The 19,746-nt window shown below is 45.9% G+C and overlaps 1 protein-coding gene and 1 long non-coding RNA gene across 6 annotated transcripts in view; one reads left to right on the top strand and one right to left on the bottom strand.

Annotated features, from left to right (window-relative positions):
• The window catches only part of LOC138453478 (uncharacterized), a 1,096,265-nt gene that overhangs the window by 546,219 nt on the left and 530,300 nt on the right, over positions 1–19,746 (bottom strand). The window contains exon 1 of one of the 5 annotated variants that reach the window (XM_069606377.1): positions 16,271–16,859. The exons of the other annotated variants lie outside the window; for them this stretch is intronic. The gene's annotated coding sequence lies outside the window, so the exon portion shown is untranslated. Of the gene's footprint in view, positions 1–16,270; positions 16,860–19,746 lie in introns of those variants that run through there. 5 annotated transcript variants of the gene reach the window in all.
• LOC138453479 (uncharacterized) overlaps positions 17,044–19,746 on the top strand; it is an 88,006-nt gene continuing 85,303 nt past the window's right edge. Inside the window, exon 1 of the long non-coding RNA XR_011260439.1 lies at positions 17,044–17,292. This is a non-coding gene — a long non-coding RNA (uncharacterized lncRNA). The remainder of the gene's footprint in view (positions 17,293–19,746) is intronic.

The raw sequence follows: 19,746 nt of genomic DNA, 5'->3' as shown, positions 1-19,746 counted from the left end.
AGTAGCGAAATTGAAAACTTTAGTGCCTGAGAAGAGAATAGTTTGGGATAAATTGACTGCTTGTTTACAAGGTAAATCGGAAGGAGAGACAGATTTTTTTAACCGGTTTGAAGATGTATTTGCAGACTTTAGTGGTCAAGATCTAAGTACAGAACCTGGAAAGAGATTATTTGTTGATAAATTTGTGTGAGGATTTTTACCGTGGATTCAGACATTGATAGTGACATCTGAAAGCTCATGGCAAGCAAAATCACAAAATGAAGTATTACACATGGCCCAATATTATGAAAACCAAGTAAATTCAGAAAACGATACGGAAATAAGGAAGAAAGGAGATTTGAAAACAAGAGTGTTACTACAGCAGGTAGCCAAAGGTAATAGAGGCGGCGGAAACGCACCATCTAGATTCCAATTTGCATTATCGTCCAACATGCATGGGGGTCCAATAGGTATAAATCAATGTGCCTATTGCAGACAAGAAGGCCATTGGCGAGCACAGTGCCCACAATTACAGAGGTGAAATGGGACTATTTCAAGAAGACCGTTTAGAGGTCATCCAGGAATAGCGGGCCAGAACAGAAGTCAGATGCAGCCACAATTTCAGGATAATTAAGTTAATCAGAATCAGCAACAGAACACCATAAATGGTGCAAATGTTTTTGATAATCCCTCCAATGCATATTACTCAGGAGACGTTACATCTGATGATGTACTGTTCCCTTAGGTCAGCCCGAAGCAGGGTTTGGAACCAGTGCCTATTCCCATTAATCAGAAAGGGCCCTATGTAGAAATGAAGGTTGGGAATAGGGAGCATATTTTTCTAGTGGACACAGGTGCACAGAAATGTTCGATCGACCATTGTCATGATCCCTGCTTCCAAGGGGTCAGGACTTGCCCCACGACCTTGGAAGCAGGCCCATGACTCTGATCCCAGGAACCAGCCAGTTCCTATAGGGACCCTCTGGACCTTGTCCTGGCGCCAGTGGCGCCAGGCTCATGATGATGACTGGTCCCGGCACAGGAAGCGCCGGGCTCATATTGGATAAGAGTGCTTGGTGGACCTACCTGTAGCAGACCATGCTGCTTACTTACCAGCTAACTGGTCTCCGGATCCTTCTCTGCCTGGAACTACTTTTTCTGTCTGGGTGGAGCAGGAGCCACTCCCTGGAAGCAGAACACAGGAACTCTTTTAGAAATCTGCAACTCTTTTCTTACCTGGGTGGGGCCGTGGAAGGAGACGCCTAAGCACTACAGAAGGCTATTTAAACCACACCCGATTGGTTTCACGTGCTTCGCGTTATTCTGCATCTGCAGCAGGACGCTCACCGTGTCAGCTCCAGGAAACCTCCAGCTCCAGATCCTGTGAACACAAAATAACCTGCTGGAATCCAATCTTCAGTCTTCTTCAGTCTTCGGCAGCTCCTGCAAAACAAAGGCACAGGTTAGGTTAAAGTAAAGGCAGTGAATCTACTTACCTAATCCAACGGCAGCATCCAAGGCGCCTTTTTCTGCCTTTCTCTTCCGGCATCCGACATCTGCAAAGAGAGAGAACATCGGTCAGTAATATTCAACTACAAGTTCTGCTTACCTGTGTTACGCCCGTTCCAACTCAGCTCGCGCTGCATTCCGGCACCTGCAAGGCAAGATACATCGGTTAGTAACGCTTAGTTACAAGACTGCTTACCTGTGTTATGCTCGCTTTCAATCTGTTCGCGCTGCACCTCAGCACCTGCAAAGACTAAAGAGACATTACGGAGCATTCTCCAGCGCTAGTGCAGTCTTTCTACTTACGTGCCATTAGAAGGATAATCTTCATCGTCACAGCATCTGAAAAGGGAAAGACATAGACTTTACAGACTTAAGACTTTTGAAAGAGAAGAAAACAAAGCAAAAGGAACTTTAATACTTGCAAGGCACGCTCGTGCATTAACGGCGTCTTCGCTCTCGGCAAATCCTCTGCTATCAAGAGGCAGAGCTCGCATCCAGTGAAGTAACTGGATCCAGCGCCCCTGCATAAGACGCAGGATGGAGAGCCCGGCATTTACCTATATAAGGTAAGCGCAATATCAACCCAGTTCCACGGGGAAAGAAAGGGCGAGAGGGGCTAGGAACTCTCTGAACCTTCCAAACACTAATACCTTGGTTTACCCTTGCAGACATCTCTCTCTTCAGCTTAAACTGTCGGTGGGAAGGGGGCCCAGTCCGGGAGCAAAACGAACCCTGCGCCTAACACTGAAGACAGTATCCTCGCCAGATCAAGACCCGCGCCTCCGGGGGAACCAGGTGAGCGTTACAGAACGCGAAGCCTTACCACAAAATTCCCGCCCAGGCGCAATGGAAACTTCAGACACAGACCAGTTGACCCAATTACTCGGGGAGTTGAGGGCGGAAGTACACGCTGCACGTCAGGAAACAAATGCCCTAAGGAGGGAGTTAGTGGTCTCCAAAGAGCGAACAGACGATTTGGCTAGACAATTGCTGCAAGCCCAAGCTGGACAAACTCCTCTACCAACCCCAAGTGGGGGCCACGCTCCTCCAGCTTCCTCGAATCCGGTACAAATCAATCTACCAGGAAATATACCTTTGGCTCCGCCCGAACGCTTTTCAGGTGATTCAAAAAGGTTTGCTGTGTTCTTCAATCAATGTCGCTTGCACTTTTTGTGCAGACCCGCCGCTTTTCCAACGGACCAGGCTAAAGTGGCCTTCGTGCTCTCTTATCTCAGTGGCAGTGCCACAGATTGGTCTGTTCCTTTAGTGTCTCAAGATGACCCCATTCTCCATAACTTCCAGGACTTCCAAGCCAGTATGGAGAAACTGTTCGCAAGGCACTATCAGGGACAGGCCTTGGACAATGAACTTCTTTCACTACGACAGGGCAACCAAGATCTTCTGACTTATATTGCATCATTTAACAGACTAGTGGTGGAAACCGGATGGTCGGAGGATAAGAGGATCACACTGTTTTACAGAGGTCTGCGTGGGGAATTAAAAGACATTCTGGCTCAAGTGGTAAATCCTCCACAAGACTGTTCCGAATATATCGATCTGGTAGTGCAATTGGATCATCGACTACAGGATCGGAAAGCCGATCGATCCAGATTTGAAACCCGACTTTTTTCAAGGCCGCAAAGTTCTACGAAAGGAACTGATTCCGTGGAACCCATGCAAATAGGGGGTGTAAAAGGACCTTTAACCCAAAAGGAGAGGGAAAGGAGGAGACAACTGCAATTATGCCTCTATTGCGGAAACTCAGGGCACTTTCTTCGAGATTGTCCAGTGAAGCCCAAGAAGAAGATAGTAGGGGCGTCTGATAAAGGTACAGAGAATTCTGAGCCGGGAAACGACCTCGCCCGGCAAGTGTAGAGGTCCGCTTGCCGAGCGTTAAAACCAGTTCTTTGACCTCGCATTTCATCATGCCCATGGTCCTCGTGAGTCCTGAACAACCTAATCGTATGCATGCCATTAAAGCATACATTGATAGTGGCGCAATCGGGAATTACTTGGACTGTGAGCTGGCCGCCAGGATGAATCTATCTCTTTGTCCAAAGACGGTGAAAGACGTCATTACCACCGTGGATGGGACGGAAATAGCTTCCGGACCCGTAACTCACACCACCATGGAAGTAACGTTAGTAAGCCAAGATGGGCATCAAGAGAAGATCGTGTTTGATGTGATCAAGGCCCCTCAGTTTCAAGTCATCTTGGGAGTTCCTTGGTTGGAGAAACACAACCCTCAAATTGATTGGCGAGCAAAGACAATCCGGTTTCCAGAATGCGCTTCTACCTGCTACCCTCAGCTCTCCACCAAACTAGCTGCAACTGTTTCTGAGAGTCCGCAACTGCCTCCTGAATACCAGGAATTCCAAGATGTCTTTCGGAAGGACCAAGCTAATTCTTTGCCTCCCCACAGATCATACGACTGTCAGATAGACCTGATTCCCGGATCCACTCCTCCGTGCAGTCGGATTTATGCCCTTACTGAACCTGAAAATCTCCACCTAAGGCAATATTTGGACCAGTACCTGGCTAACGGATTCATCCGTCCTTCGAAGTCCCCGGCCTCCTCAGCTCTGTTCTTCGTGCCAAAAAAGGAGGGAGACTTAAGAACGTGTATAGACTACCGTGCCCTGAACCAGATTACAATTAAGAACAGGTATCCATTGCCATTGATCCCAGAACTACTTGACCAAGTCAAAAACGCCTGCATATATACTAAGTTAGACCTCAGAGGAGCCTACCATTTGGTGCGAATAAAGGAGGGCGATGAATGGAAGACGGCCTTTCGTACCAAGTATGGACTGTTCGAGTATCAAGTGATGCCCTTCGGGTTGTGTAACGCACCGGCCGCATTCCAGTTCTTTATGAATGACGTGCTCCGTGAACTCATTGATGTGTGTGTAGTTGTATACATTGACGACATTCTGGTTTATTCGTCCTCTGAGGCAGAACACCGAAAACATGTAACCGCAGTACTGGAGAGGCTCCGCAAACACAAACTTTTTGCAAAATCAGAGAAGTGCGTCTTTCATGTTACTGAGGTCGAATTTCTGGGATTTATTTTGTCACCTAACGGAGTTCACATGGACTCGAGGAAAGTAGATGCAATAATCAAGTGGCCCTCACCATCATCTGTAAAAGGGGTTCAAAGTATGTTGGGCTTCGCCAACTTCTATCGCAGGTTTATTCCAGACTTTTCTCGGGTGGTCCAACCCATTACAGCTCTCCTCAGAAAAAACAAACGTTTTGAATGGTCTACCGAGGCAGAACAAGCCTTTCAGGAGCCAAAGACTAAATTTACCTCCGCCCCGATTTTAAAACATCCCCGCCCGGAACTACCTTACATCGTAGAGACCGATGCCTCCAGCCTTGCTATGGGAGCAGTGCTTTCACAAAGAGATCCAGAAACCAACCAGTTGCACCCCGTGGCGTTTTGGTCTCGCAAATTATCAGCCCCAGAAATCAATTACACCATTACCGATAAGGAACTGTTGGCTATTAAGTCCGCCTTTAAGGCCTGGCGGCATTATCTCTTAGGAGCCCGACACACAGTCACTGTCATTACTGACCATCGTAATCTACAGTATCTTAAATCAGCCAAAGCTCAATCCTCCAGACAACTTCGCTGGGCATTATTTTTTGCCGAATTTGATTTTATAATCACCTACCGACCAGGCAATAAAAATGGTAAAGCGGATGCCCTCTCTCGAATCGGAGTAGAGGAACACATGGTTAACCCCGAGCTCGTACCTATTATTCCTGAACAAAGAATCCTGGGTTTGATCAGCATGCAATCCATTGAAGAAATTGAAACCCAGGTTAAACAACTTGTAACTCCAACGGACATACAAAAATGGCAACTTCAGGGGGAAGACTTCACAGTAAAGAACGACTTATTATACTTCAAGGAACGACTTTATCTACCCTGTACCAGCTTACAAACTCAAGTCATCTCTTGTTATCACGACTCCTTAATGGAAGGACACTCGGGTATGGCCAAGACCTCGGAAAAGGTCAAGCGTCACTTTTGGTGGCCATCTTGGAGAAAAGACATCAGAAACTTTGTCATGTCCTGTGGAGTGTGCGCCCAGAACAAGAGTCCTAAGGAAAAACCAGCAGGCCTCTTACAACCACTTGAAATTCCACCTCATCCCTGGCACACCCTTTCCATGGACTTTATCACCGACTTACCTCCCTGTTCCGGATACAATACAATCCTGGTAATCGTAGACTTATTTTCAAAAATGGCACATTTCATCCCACTAAAGGGGTTACCGTCAGCAGCAATCCTGGCTCGAGAATTTCTTGAAAACATCGTTCGGTTGCACGGCTTTCCTTCAGTTTTAATCTCAGACAGAGGAAGTCAATTCATCTCCCACTTCTGGCGGAGTTGCTGTCGGTTAGCTCAAATTGATGTGAGGCTTTCCACCAGTCACCACCCACAAACCGATGGTCAGACCGAAAGGACCAATCAGACTTTAGAACAGTACCTACGCTGCATGCTGCAACAGACAGGAGGAACTTGGAAGGACATCCTTTGGATAGCCGAGTACGCTTACAATAACTCAGTCCACTCTGGAACCGGAAAGACCCCGTTTTTTCTTTTGTATGGTAATCATCCTCGAACCTCTAACCTGGATCCACCTCAGGATCTTGGAACACCAGCAGTTGACCACCTACATTCAACCATCACCCAAGCCTTCAAGGAAGCTACTACCCACCTTCAAAGGGCCAAGGAACAATACAAGAAAGGAGCAGATCAACATCGAAAGGAAGCCCCTCAATACCAAATAGGAGATCAAGTCTGGTTATCCACCAAATATTTACCCCTAAAGGGACCACGCACCTTTAACCCAAGATACCTGGGACCCTACTCTGTTACTGCCATAATAAATCCAGTAGCGGTCAAGTTGGATTTACCCCCTCGCATGAAAATGCACACAGTCTTCCATGTTTCACTACTAAAACCTGTTCAACCAGAAACCCGATTGACTAAATCTCCTGAACCTATCCTAGTTGACGGAGAACTTGAGTTTGAAATCAAAAATATCCTGGATTCCAAGATCTCCAAATCAAAACTACACTACCTGATTGACTGGAAAGGCTACGGCCCCCAAGAAAGATCTTGGGAACCTGCAGAACATGTACACGCTCCCCGACTAATCAAGAAATTTCATCGGACATTTCCTAACAAACCAAGACCTCCGGAGAAGTCAACCTTGGGAGGGGCCTTGAGGGGGGGTGCTGTCATGATCCCTGCTTCCAAGGGGTCAGGACTTGCCCCACGACCTTGGAAGCAGGCCCATGACTCTGATCCCAGGAACCAGCCAGTTCCTATACGAAACCCTCTGGACCTTGTCCTGGCGCCAGTGGCGCCAGGCTCATGATGGTGACTGGTCCCGGCACAGGAAGCGCCGGGCTCATATTGGATAAGAGTGCTTGGTGGACCTACCTGTAGCAGACCATGCTGCTTACTTACCAGCTAACTGGTCTCCGGATCCTTCTCTGCCTGGAACTACTTTTTCTGTCTGGGTGGAGCAGGAGCCACTCCCTGGAAGCAGAACACAGGAACTCTTTTAGAAATCTGGAACTCTTTTCTTACCTGGGTGGGGCCGTGGAAGGAGACGCCTAAGCACTACAGAAGGCTATTTAAACCACACCCGATTGGTTTCACGTGCTTCGCGTTATTCTGCATCTGCAGCAGGACGCTCACCGTGTCAGCTCCAGGAAACCTCCAGCTCCAGATCCTGTGAACACGAAATAACCTGCTGGAATCCAATCTTCAGTCTTCTTCAGTCTTCGGCAGCTCCTGCAAAACAAAGGCACAGGTTAGGTTAAAGTAAAGGCAGTGAATCTACTTACCTAATCCAACGGCAGCATCCAAGGCGCCTTTTTCTGCCTTTCTCTTCCGGCATCCGACATCTGCGAAGAGAGAGAACATCGGTCAGTAATATTCAACTACAAGTTCTGCTTACCTGTGTTACGCCCGTTCCAACTCAGCTCGCGCTGCATTCCGGCACCTGCAAGGCAAGATACATCGGTTAGTAACGCTTAGTTACAAGACTGCTTACCTGTGTTATGCTCGCTTTCAATCTGTTCGCGCTGCACCTCAGCACCTGCAAAGACTAAAGAGACATTACGGAGCATTCTCCAGCGCTAGTGCAGTCTTTCTACTTACGTGCCATTAGAAGGATAATCTTCATCGTCACAGCATCTGAAAAGGGAAAGACATAGACTTTACAGACTTAAGACTTTTGAAAGAGAAGAAAACAAAGCAAAAGGAACTTTAATACTTGCAAGGCACGCTCGTGCATTAACGGCGTCTTCGCTCTCGGCAAATCCTCTGCTATCAAGAGGCAGAGCTCGCATCCAGTGAAGTAACTGGATCCAGCGCCCCTGCATAAGACGCAGGATGGAGAGCCCGGCATTTACCTATATAAGGTAAGCGCAATATCAACCCAGTTCCACGGGGAAAGAAAGGGCGAGAGGGGCTAGGAACTCTCCGAACCTTCCAAACACTAATACCTTGGTTTACCCTTGCAGACATCTCTCTCTTCAGCTTAAACTGTCGGTGGGAAGGGGGCCCAGTCCGGGAGCAAAACGAACCCTGCGCCTAACACTGAAGACAGTATCCTCGCCAGATCAAGACCCGCGCCTCCGGGGGAACCAGGTGAGCGTTACAACCATCAGCGGGTTCCAAATATACCACTTTCAGGGCATGGCAATGTTTCAGTAGGGTTCTCAGGTACACCAGTAATTAGTCCAGTTTCACAGCCAGTGCCAATCACATTAGGTCCATTCATTGAATCTTGTCCATTTCTTTTGACTACAAACTGCGGCGAGAATTTGTTGGGGTTGAACTTATTGAAGAAATTGAATGCAGTCATTTATTGTTCTCCTGATGGAGTGTATGTGACAATTTTGCCACAACAAACTACTGTATCGCAATTTGTGTCTCTGCCATTACCGACTGAATTAAGTAAAGTACCGACTTGTATGTGGGCAGTAAATGATAACAATGTAGGATGTTTGAAAGTGGAATACATATAGCTTTGAGAAGAAAATAACCAGAGAAGCTGAATTGAACAGATAACGCTCAATGTGACAGCAGCCTAGGTCTGTCTGTAGGGCTAGATGTGCAGGATAGGTCATGTAACGGACTCTAGCTAACTGTCCCTAGCCTAAATAGGGCTAGTATCTTTGGCCTTTTTATGTGGCAAATTCACACCAAAGTGTAGAAAAAGGCTGAGTAAATTTGAATTACAGCTCAGATGACAATAAAGTTTTAGACTTATTCAAAACAAGAAGCTGAAAAAATGTACATACGGCTGAAATAATGTGAAACCCATAGTGGCACTGACAAGGAAGGATGTTACCTTACCTTTGCCATGGAACATGGAGTGTCAGATTGCTTTTGACCTGCTCAGAGCTGCGTTATGTTCAGTTCCGATTTTGGGCACGCCAAATTATGAGAAGTGTTTTATGTTGTTTGTACATGAAAGCGCTGGATGTACTTTGGCTGTTTTGACTCAGGAGCACGGGGGCAAAGATAGACCATGCGGTTATTTTTCTTCCACATTGGATCCTGTTGCATGTGCTTTGCCACGTTGCTTGCAAGCAGTTGCTGCTGCTGCTGCGTCAGTAAAACAAACCAAGGGGATGGTTTTAGGTCGCTCTTTAACCATGATGGTACTCCATACAGTAGACGTTCATTTAAATAGAACGCAGATGCAACATTTCACATCCGCCCGACTAACAAGGTACGAACTGATCCTATTTGCACCACATATCCAAATTAAGAGATGTTGCTCTTTGAATCCGGCCGAGTTATTGCCTCCTCCAGGTGAAAAAGGGAGTGAGGAGAAATTATCACATTATTGCTTAATTATAACTGAGCAGGAGACAAAAGATTGGGATTACATAGACCATTGGGATTACATTTTTATAATGTTGGAATGTTTTGAAGTCCGTTAAGTTGTTTCTGTTTGTAGATATGTACATATGTTTGTTTGACTAAAAAATAAATTTGCTTGATCTAAACCATATAAAAACGTTATTTTTTCAGCAGATGTTTTAGTCATATTATGTTTTTATGTTGGAAAATCGTATCTTCTGTATGTGTGCTATACACGGTCCATGTTTTTCTATACATCTGTTAGGGGCCCAGAAGGAAGAGGAGTTTAAAAACTCAGACAACAACTGAAACCAAAGATGTCCCTTCGTAAACGTATTTCACAATGAACTACTATTTGAGGCACAGCATGGTCCAGCCAATATCCAGACTCGTGATACATATGTCCAGTGACTGGAAGATGAATGGAATCTCTCCTGCGAACCATAGAAAGTTACCATGAACCATTGCTACTTTGATGAAAATCGCCCAGATGAAACTGAAGACAATGAAGATGCATTGCAATTGCTTGCAGACTCTTTGACACGGTCTACATCCTCTAAAAATGTCCACCCACCAAACATTCAATGTTACCTGTTTCTCCAATTAATGTGGAAATACCACAGCCTGAACCAACAGAGGCTTAAGCTTCAATGCAATTGAGTGATGAATTTTCTCAAGATCTCAACTTCAATATGCCAAGTTTGGGGGAATTGTCCACCACTGGTGAGTCGCAAAACACAGTACTGCAAGAATGATTGGCTATTAAAGGAGAAAAAATACATTGGGCCTCATTACACGGAAAGCGGTAGCCATGGCACTATTAGCGCCATGGCTACCCCCTTACCGCCGTCGGAGGCCGGGTTCCCGGAATAGGGACTTACCGGCCTACTCCAACCTTTGCGGGACCGGTAAGTCCCCATTCCGGGAACCATTCCCCATTCCCATTTGAGCCCCCATAGGGTCAATGGGAATGGGGAAGGAGCAAATAAAGTCCATGAAGCACTGAAGTCCCTCAGCGGGTCCCGTCCTTAATGTGTGGTCTGACCACACGTTAAGTACGGGACCCGCTGAGGGACCTCGTAGTAGGGCGGTGGGGATTACCGGCACTGGTGCCCGTACCGGTGCCGGTAATCCCCTATCGCCTTCCGTGTAATGAGGTCTACAGGGGGACTCCCCGCTGGGGAGAAGGGACATATTCCCACACTTTTTCACAGCAAATCAACATCAAGCATTTTAGCAGTCAGAGCCTCAAGTTGCTGGCTAGTGGGATGTTTGTAATCTTAAGGCGTTTGTTTCTCCAAAGCCTCAATAAGCATTGGCTGGCACATGTTCGGTGCACTTTAGTAGTCGTTGCACTTAAGGCTCAATATTGTTTTATCCTGCACTAGCGGCTGTAAGGGTGCAGAAGGAGGAGACTGACACACAGGTGGCATAGTGTTTTCTATAGACTTATTTGCAATTACAATAAAAGAGAAAACCTACCTCTCCCTACATCTATGAGGGGTTTCCCTGTCTCAACTAAAGTACTAATGAATCTGTCAGGATGTCTTATCACCTTAAAGAGTCCACCGTTTTGTGTTAAAATGTCCCTATACATGCCCCTTACACTTGTAACTAAACTAAACAGTTGTACCAAAGTTCTTGGTCCAAAAGAATGACTTCCTCCTCCTGGAATGGAAGGCACAGTTCTGGCTGAAAGTTCTCTGGCAGGGGGAATGGCTCCCTTCACCTGAACACAGCACTTTATAAACAAAAAAGGATGCAGTTACTCCAACAATCTGCATCACAAAGTTCAAGACTTTATATCCCAGGGGGGAATGACTCTTCTCCAGGGTTCCTGCTTTGATCCTCCTTGTGGGATGTTTGCCATGGCTCCCCTCCTTTCTAGGCTCTAGTTCACAGTTCACAACACTAGATTTCACAGTTCCCAACACCAGGGTGAATAACTCCCTCCCCCTGGCCTTTTTCAGGTTCTATTTCAAAGTTCACAACACCAGGGGGAACAACTATCTTCCCCTGGCCTTTCTTAGCAAAGACCCTACTGTGATATGGGTCCCTGACCTTGGTTTCTCTTCTTTCTCCAGCTGTACTTGGTGTACTCCCCTGCCAAGTACTAAGACACAAAGAGGGGTGCATAACCTTTTCTTGTGGGGGTGGGTCCCAGACTCGTACTTCTCTATGACTTGGTTTTGGCAGACCTGGTTCATCGAAGAAAACAACTTCCAACTTGCTCTCTTTCACAATTTACTTTGGGAGTGGTTTGTGACCAACCACTGTGCCGAGGAATATGATTCCTGATGCATCTTCTTTCTCACTTTTGACTATGGCTCTCACAGGTGGTCCCCATCCAGACTTTCTTCCACTTCCGTTGCCTGTTTCTCTGGAGCTCTCTGTGGGATCTCTGCAGGGCAGAGGGTCTTCATTTGCAATGCTCTCCTCTGCTTTCAGTGAGCCTGAGAGGCTGTGCAGCCGGATATTGTAGGCGGCCATGGCATTCTCCTGGCATGGGGAATGGGTCGCTCCTGGCTTTCTTGGCGTTGCACGTTGACCTTCCTGGGCTGTGCTGCCTCTCCTGCTGGTTGACTGGCTCTCTTCATGAAATCCTTCGTCTATCTGCTGGTAGGCATGATATACTAAGTCCTTTTTCAGTGTCTTTGGCCTTTCGATCGTTATTCCTCTGTGCCTCCTCCTCATCCCAGTACTTCTATTATTACTCTCCCTTGGGTAGTCCATGGTCTTCCTCGTCTCAATAGAAGTCAAGTCTCTGGATCTACATAAGTACATGGGTTGAATTGGTATAGGACTGGGATTTACAAGGTGGGGAGGTGTATAGAGTGGGGGGTGAGGGTTATTATACTGTGTCTCCCTTGGATGTTCGTCTTTGTCCCTAGAGGGGGAGTCTCACCACATGAGATCCTCCCGCTGACTACCACCGCAAAGTGAGCTATTGGGCAGCAGACTCATCACCTCCCTGGCCTCATGGGAAGGGGCTCCCTCTCCGGGAGAAGTGACAACATCCAAGGAGTCTTCACATGGCCCACCAGTGGTGGCTCCATACTGTGATGAATCTAAGATGATTCTCCCAGAAAACCAGGCCTGGCACCCTTCTCATGTGGCCAGGGAAAGGCAGGCGCTTCCTGAATCTGATCCTGGGTTTGTTGTTCTGTGGGAGGATCACATGAGGGGGGAATCAGGCTAGGAGGACCAGGAGAACCCCTTCACTAACTTTCTTAGATACCCTAAAATCTTAATGGCCTATTGTATAATTGAAACCTTTAAAGGAAAAGGTAATCTGAACATCAAGGGCCTTCAAGTCCCACAATGCTCAAAGTTCTGGGATGAGGAAGAGGGACAAAGAGGCACTAAACTGCAAGGTTCAGTCTGGTGGTTCTAATGACCCACACCTGAGCAGGACCTGTCGATATATAAGACCTCCTCATGTGCAGGCCAAAAGAACAGCAAGGAGGTGGAGTAGTTGTCATCAGCAGCAGTTGCAGTGGAAGGAGAGGGCAACGACTAAGACGCTGCTACCTTTAATGCGGATGTTGGTCCTGAGGGGGTCTCCAAAGTTAAAGGCCTCGAATGTAGAGACTGCACAGTGGGAAGCGTTGTTGTGGAAGGCTTTCCCCCTGGAGAAAGAGGCTCTCCTGTTGGCATGCTGTGTCCCGGTGGCTGGTGAGCACCTGGCGGGAAAGCAAAGCTCCTTTCCTGGTCAGAGAAGGCCATTGGAAACCAGAAGCAACCTGCTGTGTAAGAGACAGTCGAGACGACAGACCGAAGAGTGGTAGCAGATCGAGCAGAACCAATTACAGAAACCGGTGAGTTTACCTTTGTCGGGTAATCCCGGTATGCTCCGTAATCGACTGCTGGCCACTAATGATTATTTTTATTGCCGAACGAATGTAAAGAATTCTTATTGGCATAATAACAACTTTTACAAAAGGCAAGGAAGAAAAGGTTACAATCAATACTATCAAAGCCAATACTATTACCAAAGTAAAGAGGAGGCAATACTGAAGCAAGCTGACCATCAACCCCATTACCAAAGTAATGAGAGGGTAATACTTTAAACAGCTCATAATCTAGACAAGAGAACATGTCAGAAAGATTGTCACCATTATTGCCAGAGTGAGGAAGACGAAATAGTTAAACAAGATATCAACAAGCACTGCCAAAGCCAAAAAGGGACAATTGTAATAAAGAAGCATTGACAGTATTTACCTGATGGGAAAGTGGGAAACAAGAGTGGCAGGAGGGAGGCCCTCCTGATAAAGGTGTATCAAGGAGGAGAGGAGCATAACCTGCATTGCCAGTGGCAAACCCAATAGTGGAATAAACAGCACCAATGCCTATCGTGTTTTCAAAAAAGAAGTTGTGAATTTCAATGTTGTTGAAAGTTGAAGGCTTTCCTAAAAAGGTTTGAAGTAAATTCACCACTGAGTACTTGTAGTAGTGTTAGGAGATTTTGTCCTGGCAGGAGAGTATACCAGGATAGGGACCTTTTAGTGGTACTCCTGGCAGGTTAGTGGACCAGGAAGAAATCAGCACTGTGGTTCAATGTTCTGAAGAAGAAGTGGCAAGACCACTAAAGTGTTTACTAAATTGTTTGCAGAATCATCCTGGCAAAACATTACTGTTGATACAGAAGAATTGTGAGAGTATTCTGGTTTCCTTAAGGAGAAGACGCTGTGTTGAACTTTTGTATCTATGTGTGAAGAAATGACTTTTCATTTGGTTAAACCTTTGTTAAAGTCCAAGTGAAAGACTTTCGGAGTCAGAAGGACTTTATGATCAAAACTTGGCTACAACAAGGAACTTTCTAATTTGAACCTTTGATTGAAAATCTAGCTTTGACTCTGGGGAAGAGGAACCTAGCCATGTTAAAAGGATACACAGTTACTAGATTTATGGTGAATATAACTGTAATTTCTGTTACATTTGAATTGCCATATGTTACCATTTTGAGTTTGAGCCAGTTGGGCTGAGTGATATGCACCACACCTTCCTATTTGACCCACTTAAATTATGTTTCCCTCCCTAAGTCCCTAGCCACACTGACCATTGTCTACCATGAAAGTCTAATTCTTCACTGAGGAGCAATTAGCGTAGGTCATCAGCTGCCCCTCGTTCTTCAATATCAAGCCCTCTGATATGTCAGATCCCACCAAAATCAACAGTGATTCTTTACTTAAACTCAAAAAGAAACACTTTCAGACACTAATGCATAGTCATCTTCTGAAGGAATACCTCAGAGGAAACGTTATTCCTCTTGGAATGCAAGTCAAGAATGAGTCTTGCCTATTTTTAGATGACGATGAATATAAAGCTGCTTTCTCACACGCCGCTACAAAATGCAGTCGCGATTGGATTGTTTGACTATTAACATGGCACTAAAGGCTAGTGCTAAAATAAAGGAGGAACTTAACGAGGAAGAACTGATCTTCCTGAACAATGGAACTATTCAAAAAGCGTAAGAAAAACTTGAAGTTATCCAAAACCAATAAGATGAATTCATACAAATCTTGACCAACCGTAAATGGATATACTAAAAAAAGATTTCGCGAATTTCAACATACAGAAAGTATATGTCTATTTACAGGCAGACTACACGGGCCCAGCCCAATGGACCGCCTCTAAGTGCCAGAAAGGCACAACATGGGACAACACAAGAAAAAAATGGGTTGAGTTCTCTGATTCGTCCTCAGGATTGGACGTGGATCAAGACCAATTTTGGGAAGGAGGAATATAAAGACGCAGACATTTCAGATGCCCCTTCTTCAGGGAGAGGCCAGTGGAGACCAAGAAGAGGCGGGGAATTCCAACACTTTTTGCTAATGCCGTCCCAGGCAGATACAATACTGCTGCCGCCAATAGCAACACCACTGCCGAACCAATTACATGGAATGGAAACCAGGAACAGAGCACATTGGAGATAAAGGCATGCTCTTCAGTTTTCAAAATTTCGCAGTTTTGACGAAGGATGAAGAAGCGGTCTTACAACTAGGCCTATCCTTTGTACCCATATCCAGCGGCTGTAAAATGCATTGTGAAATCGAATTAAGACAATTTCTTCGGAAGATTCAGTTACATGACTTCTTTGAAGGCCAATTGAATCCGGATCTTGAAATAGCCAATACCTTATTCCATTGAAAATCTTCATTTGCTCCCACCAACAACATGATTTCCAAAGAAAGTTTTACATTTGAAAAAATCATCATTAAAGGCCTTGATGCCGTTTACGGGCCCATTTGTCCCCAGCAGATTTTAACTTCGGATGGAGAAAGAAAGATACACTGCAACATCTCCAAAATGACAGGAACATTGTGATCAAAAGTGTTGACTAAGGAGGGAGCATAGTTATCATGGACAGTAGCTATTATGAACAAGAGGCATACAGGATTCTTCTTTCGTCGGATACCTATAAGTCCCTTCAGGTTGATCCGACTTCCAGTATCCAATCTAGGATCACAGAGATCAAACTGTCAGGAAAAGATCTCAGATTCCTCACCAACAAGGAATTTGAGTTTCTCAACATCAAAGATCCCAGAAAACCTCTGTTTTACATCTTGCCCAAAATCCACAAAAATCTAGATAAACCTCCAGGGAGACCAAGTGTTTCATTGTGCAGAACAGTACAGGAACCTATAGGGAAGTGTGTTGTAACTTGAATGTAGTGTTTGACTGTCTGTGTGAGTGCAGGGCCTTGTGGAATGCTCCTGTGGAGCTTGGAGTGTTGGGGCACCTGGGAGTTCCAGGAACTGACAGTTAGGACTTGGAGCTGGGCAAGGAACCAGGGTGGAGGATTGCAGATGTTCCCTCCTACTTCTGATCAATCTATGTAACTAAGAGACAGTAAAGCTTGTTCATGTTTCTACCTACCTGGGTCAGCCTGGTTCCTGCTCCTTGTACATCACTGGCCCAGGCACCACCTGCAGGAGGCAGGTTACATCAATTTGGCGACGAGGAGTAGCAAAGTGAACCCTGAACACAGGTGGGAGAGTGAAGGCTGAACGGAGGAAGAGATGCCCACTACCAACATCAAGCAGCGTTGTAATTTGTGAGCTGGAGTAAAAGGAAATTTGGAGTTGCTCCCATCAGGATTTATGGCTGTGGCAGGACAAAGCCACAGCATCTGACAGGGGGCAAGAGGAGTGTCGGGCTTTTGGTAAATGATTGGTGAACATGCGGCATGACAAGGTTGCCACCAGTGAGCAGCCGGCATGTCTTTGAGTCCGAGCGCTGTTGCGCTCCTGTTGGTGAAAGGGCTTGTGGGACTTGAAGTCCATTGCCGGAGTGCTGCATTGTGGAGTTACACAAAGAAAAAAAAGAAGAAAAAGCAATGCTTTGGGCAGTCCTGGAGGGTCGTATGGGGTCCTGGGTGGCGCGCGCCCAGTAGAACCCCTGCGTTCCAGCTCTGCTGTTGAGCTGGAACACATGGAGTCTGCCTTTCACCACTGTTATTGTCAGAGCTCCGGAGCCTGCAAGATACAGAAGATGATTCGAGGAAAGGTCCTCAGGACGTCTGAGAGAGTGATGACGTGATCCCCAGTAGCAGTGAAGACCAACGTTAGTGTTCAAAAAGGAATTTCCTGTTGCCGGCAGCCAAAGTGTTAATCTTGCATGGAACAGGGCTGAAGCTGATATATCACAGTTCTCAACAGGAGTTTCGTAACGTGGAGTCGAACACTTTCATATTGTGACCGTGAACAGAAACGCAAGAGATTCTTAATTTTATCAATCAAGTATGAGGCGGAACAGAATAATTTCGCCTGGGGGAGTGCACCGTTGCTTGTTATGACACCATCTGTTGGGGATTTGGGAATCGAGTTACGCGCTCACGAAGTTTCAGTAGGCAGTGCCCGAGGACAGATGGCACATTTGACTTGCGGACCACTGTGCCGGTATGGAGGTTGAATTATTCTGGTAGACGTAAAGGAATACATTTCTTTGCAATTTCGGAAATGGAATTAACTTGAAGTTGCAGCATATTCGGTGCATACGGTGCCAATATGTAGCTGACATGTTTATTTTACAAGAAGACAAACATTTTTATATATGCTGCAGAGTTACGAATATTATGGAAATTATGATGCATAGCAGTTAGTGCTGCAAGAGAAATTATGGAGATGTTGTGCTTATTGTTGCGAGGTTTGGTGTTACATGCATATGGGGAGGCTGAAGTTGCATGTGTGCAGAGTGGATTAGTAGGTGTTGTTTTTTGGAGATGCATCCATTTGTTTTATTTTTTATACAGACTGCACATAAATGTTGGAGAAACATTGAAGAATATTTTTTCAAGATAATGGGCCTCATTACGACCCTGGGGCTGACGGAATGAGGGGGGCCGGTACAGGACCGGGTCCCGCGAGGGGAAGAGGGAGGTAACAATGGGACACTTGTAATGTGCCCGTTGTTACCTCCCTTCCCATTGAGCCCTATGGGGGCTCAAATGGGAATGGGGAATGGTTCCTGCAAGGAGGAATTACCGGGTCCTCCTATGTCGGAATGACCCGGTTATTCCTCATTGCAGGAACCCGGTAATGGAGCCCGGTTTGGAGGCAGCCATGGAGCTGATAGCTCCATGGCTGCCTCCAAACTTGTAATGAGGCCCAATGAGTTTTTACTGAAGATGCAAAGGACTTTTGAAGCACGTTGAAGCATGTTTACATAATGAAGGTGCATATTTAAATGAAATTGAAGTGTAGTCCAGTTTAAAATGCAGTAATGTTTAAATCATTGGAGAAAATGTACATGATGAGATTATTGGGAATCAGTGATCATTTCATGTTATAATAAGGTGCACATTGGGAGATGGGGATTTTTTGCGTATACCTAATTTGTAGTGTGGACTGTGAAGTGGAGTTTGCGTATGTTAGCACAAAGTGTGTAGTGTGATTGTGGGAATATGTGAGGCAAGGGAGCGCACAGGAGGCACCATGTTTGGATAGCTGTTGTACGTGTATGTGAGATAGCACATGTGTGAAGTAGTGGTGTGCGTGCGGAGCGTTTTACGCTTATGGAGTTAGACGTGTGAGAAGTTGCACGTTCTGGAGTAGCTATGTGCATTTTAGGAGTTACATGCATGTTTGTGGGGTTGGCTTATATACCCTGGCCAGGTGTATCCGCAGTAGTATCAAAACCTTTGTTAGGAACCCCATAGTTTTGGAGGAGGTTGGACACTAGAGGAGTAGTGCTCCAGTGAATTAACCCTGTAAGTAGGGTAGTGGTGATAGACACAAGGGCAAGGGGCCGATTATGTGGTTTGCAGATGTTTTCATTGCAGGTTGCGCGTATGAGATCTGGAGTTGGAGGCTCTCATAGCAGTAGTTTGTGTGTTGTGGGTTACCAAACATAATTTTTCCTCTACATTGAGGTTGGAGTTTTTTGTTACGAGCAAATGTTTGTTTCTGTAGTGCCAGGCGGTGCGTTTGGGAGGAGGTTTTAGTATTTGTATGCACGCCAGTTCAATGTTGGTTTTTAATTGTTGTGAAGGGCACACAGATTGCAGGCCATTGTTCTTTTGGTGTGAAGTTGTGGTTAATTTGGAGCATGCAGATCCACACACTGGCATGATGTCGTTTTGTAGAGGACTACTGTTTTCATCCTGCTAGTGTTTTATTTTGGTCTTGACACCTTTGCATAGGTTATTCGCTATGCATACTCACGCACCACACTACTTCTTTTGTAGTTGCGTTTTGTGATTTTGTGTTTTTGTGATCTTTGTGTTGTGTGTTACTTCTGCTAAATTTCTTTCATCCTTTTTCATGTTTTCTTTGGGGAGAGGGGATGAGGCATAGTTAAGTTTAGTTTGTGTTGAAATTATTGTAGCCATGTTTAGGACATTTGTTTCGGCCATTGTGTAAGTTTACAAGAACGTGGCTACACTATTTTCGGTAGGTGAGTTTGCCTCACTTTGGGGCGTTGGTTTGTGCTCAGGTGTGGCAGACCTGAGGATATGGGGGGGCAGTCCGGGTGGAAGGTGTTTTAGTTTAGGAGGATTTGGTTTGTGGTTTAGTTTTGTTTGTCCCTTGTGGCAAGGTTCGTGCTTGGTGGTGGCAGCACTGAGACCCTGGCGTGGCAGACCAGGGTAGAAGGAGTTGTAGTGGTTTATGTTTGTAGTCTTAGCATAATTGTGTGGGCGTTACGTTTCTTGTGGTTGTGTAAGGAGGAGATGTGTTATAACCTGAATGTAGTGTTTGACTGTCTATGTGAGTGCAGGGCCTTGTGGAATGCTCCTGTGGAGCTTGGAGTGCTGGGGCACCTGGGAGTTCCCGGAACTGACTGTTGGGACTTGGAGCTGGGCAAGGAACCAGGGTGGAGGCTTGCAGATCTTCTCTCCTACTTCTGATCTAATC

The sequence above is a fragment of the Ambystoma mexicanum genome, chromosome 4p (genome assembly GCF_040938575.1).
Source record: "Ambystoma mexicanum isolate Mex_15411 chromosome 4p, UKY_AmexF1_1, whole genome shotgun sequence".
NCBI lineage: Eukaryota > Metazoa > Chordata > Amphibia > Caudata > Ambystomatidae > Ambystoma > Ambystoma mexicanum.
The sequence above is the reverse complement of the archived record's forward strand: the minus strand, read 5'-3'. Positions and strand labels throughout refer to the sequence as shown.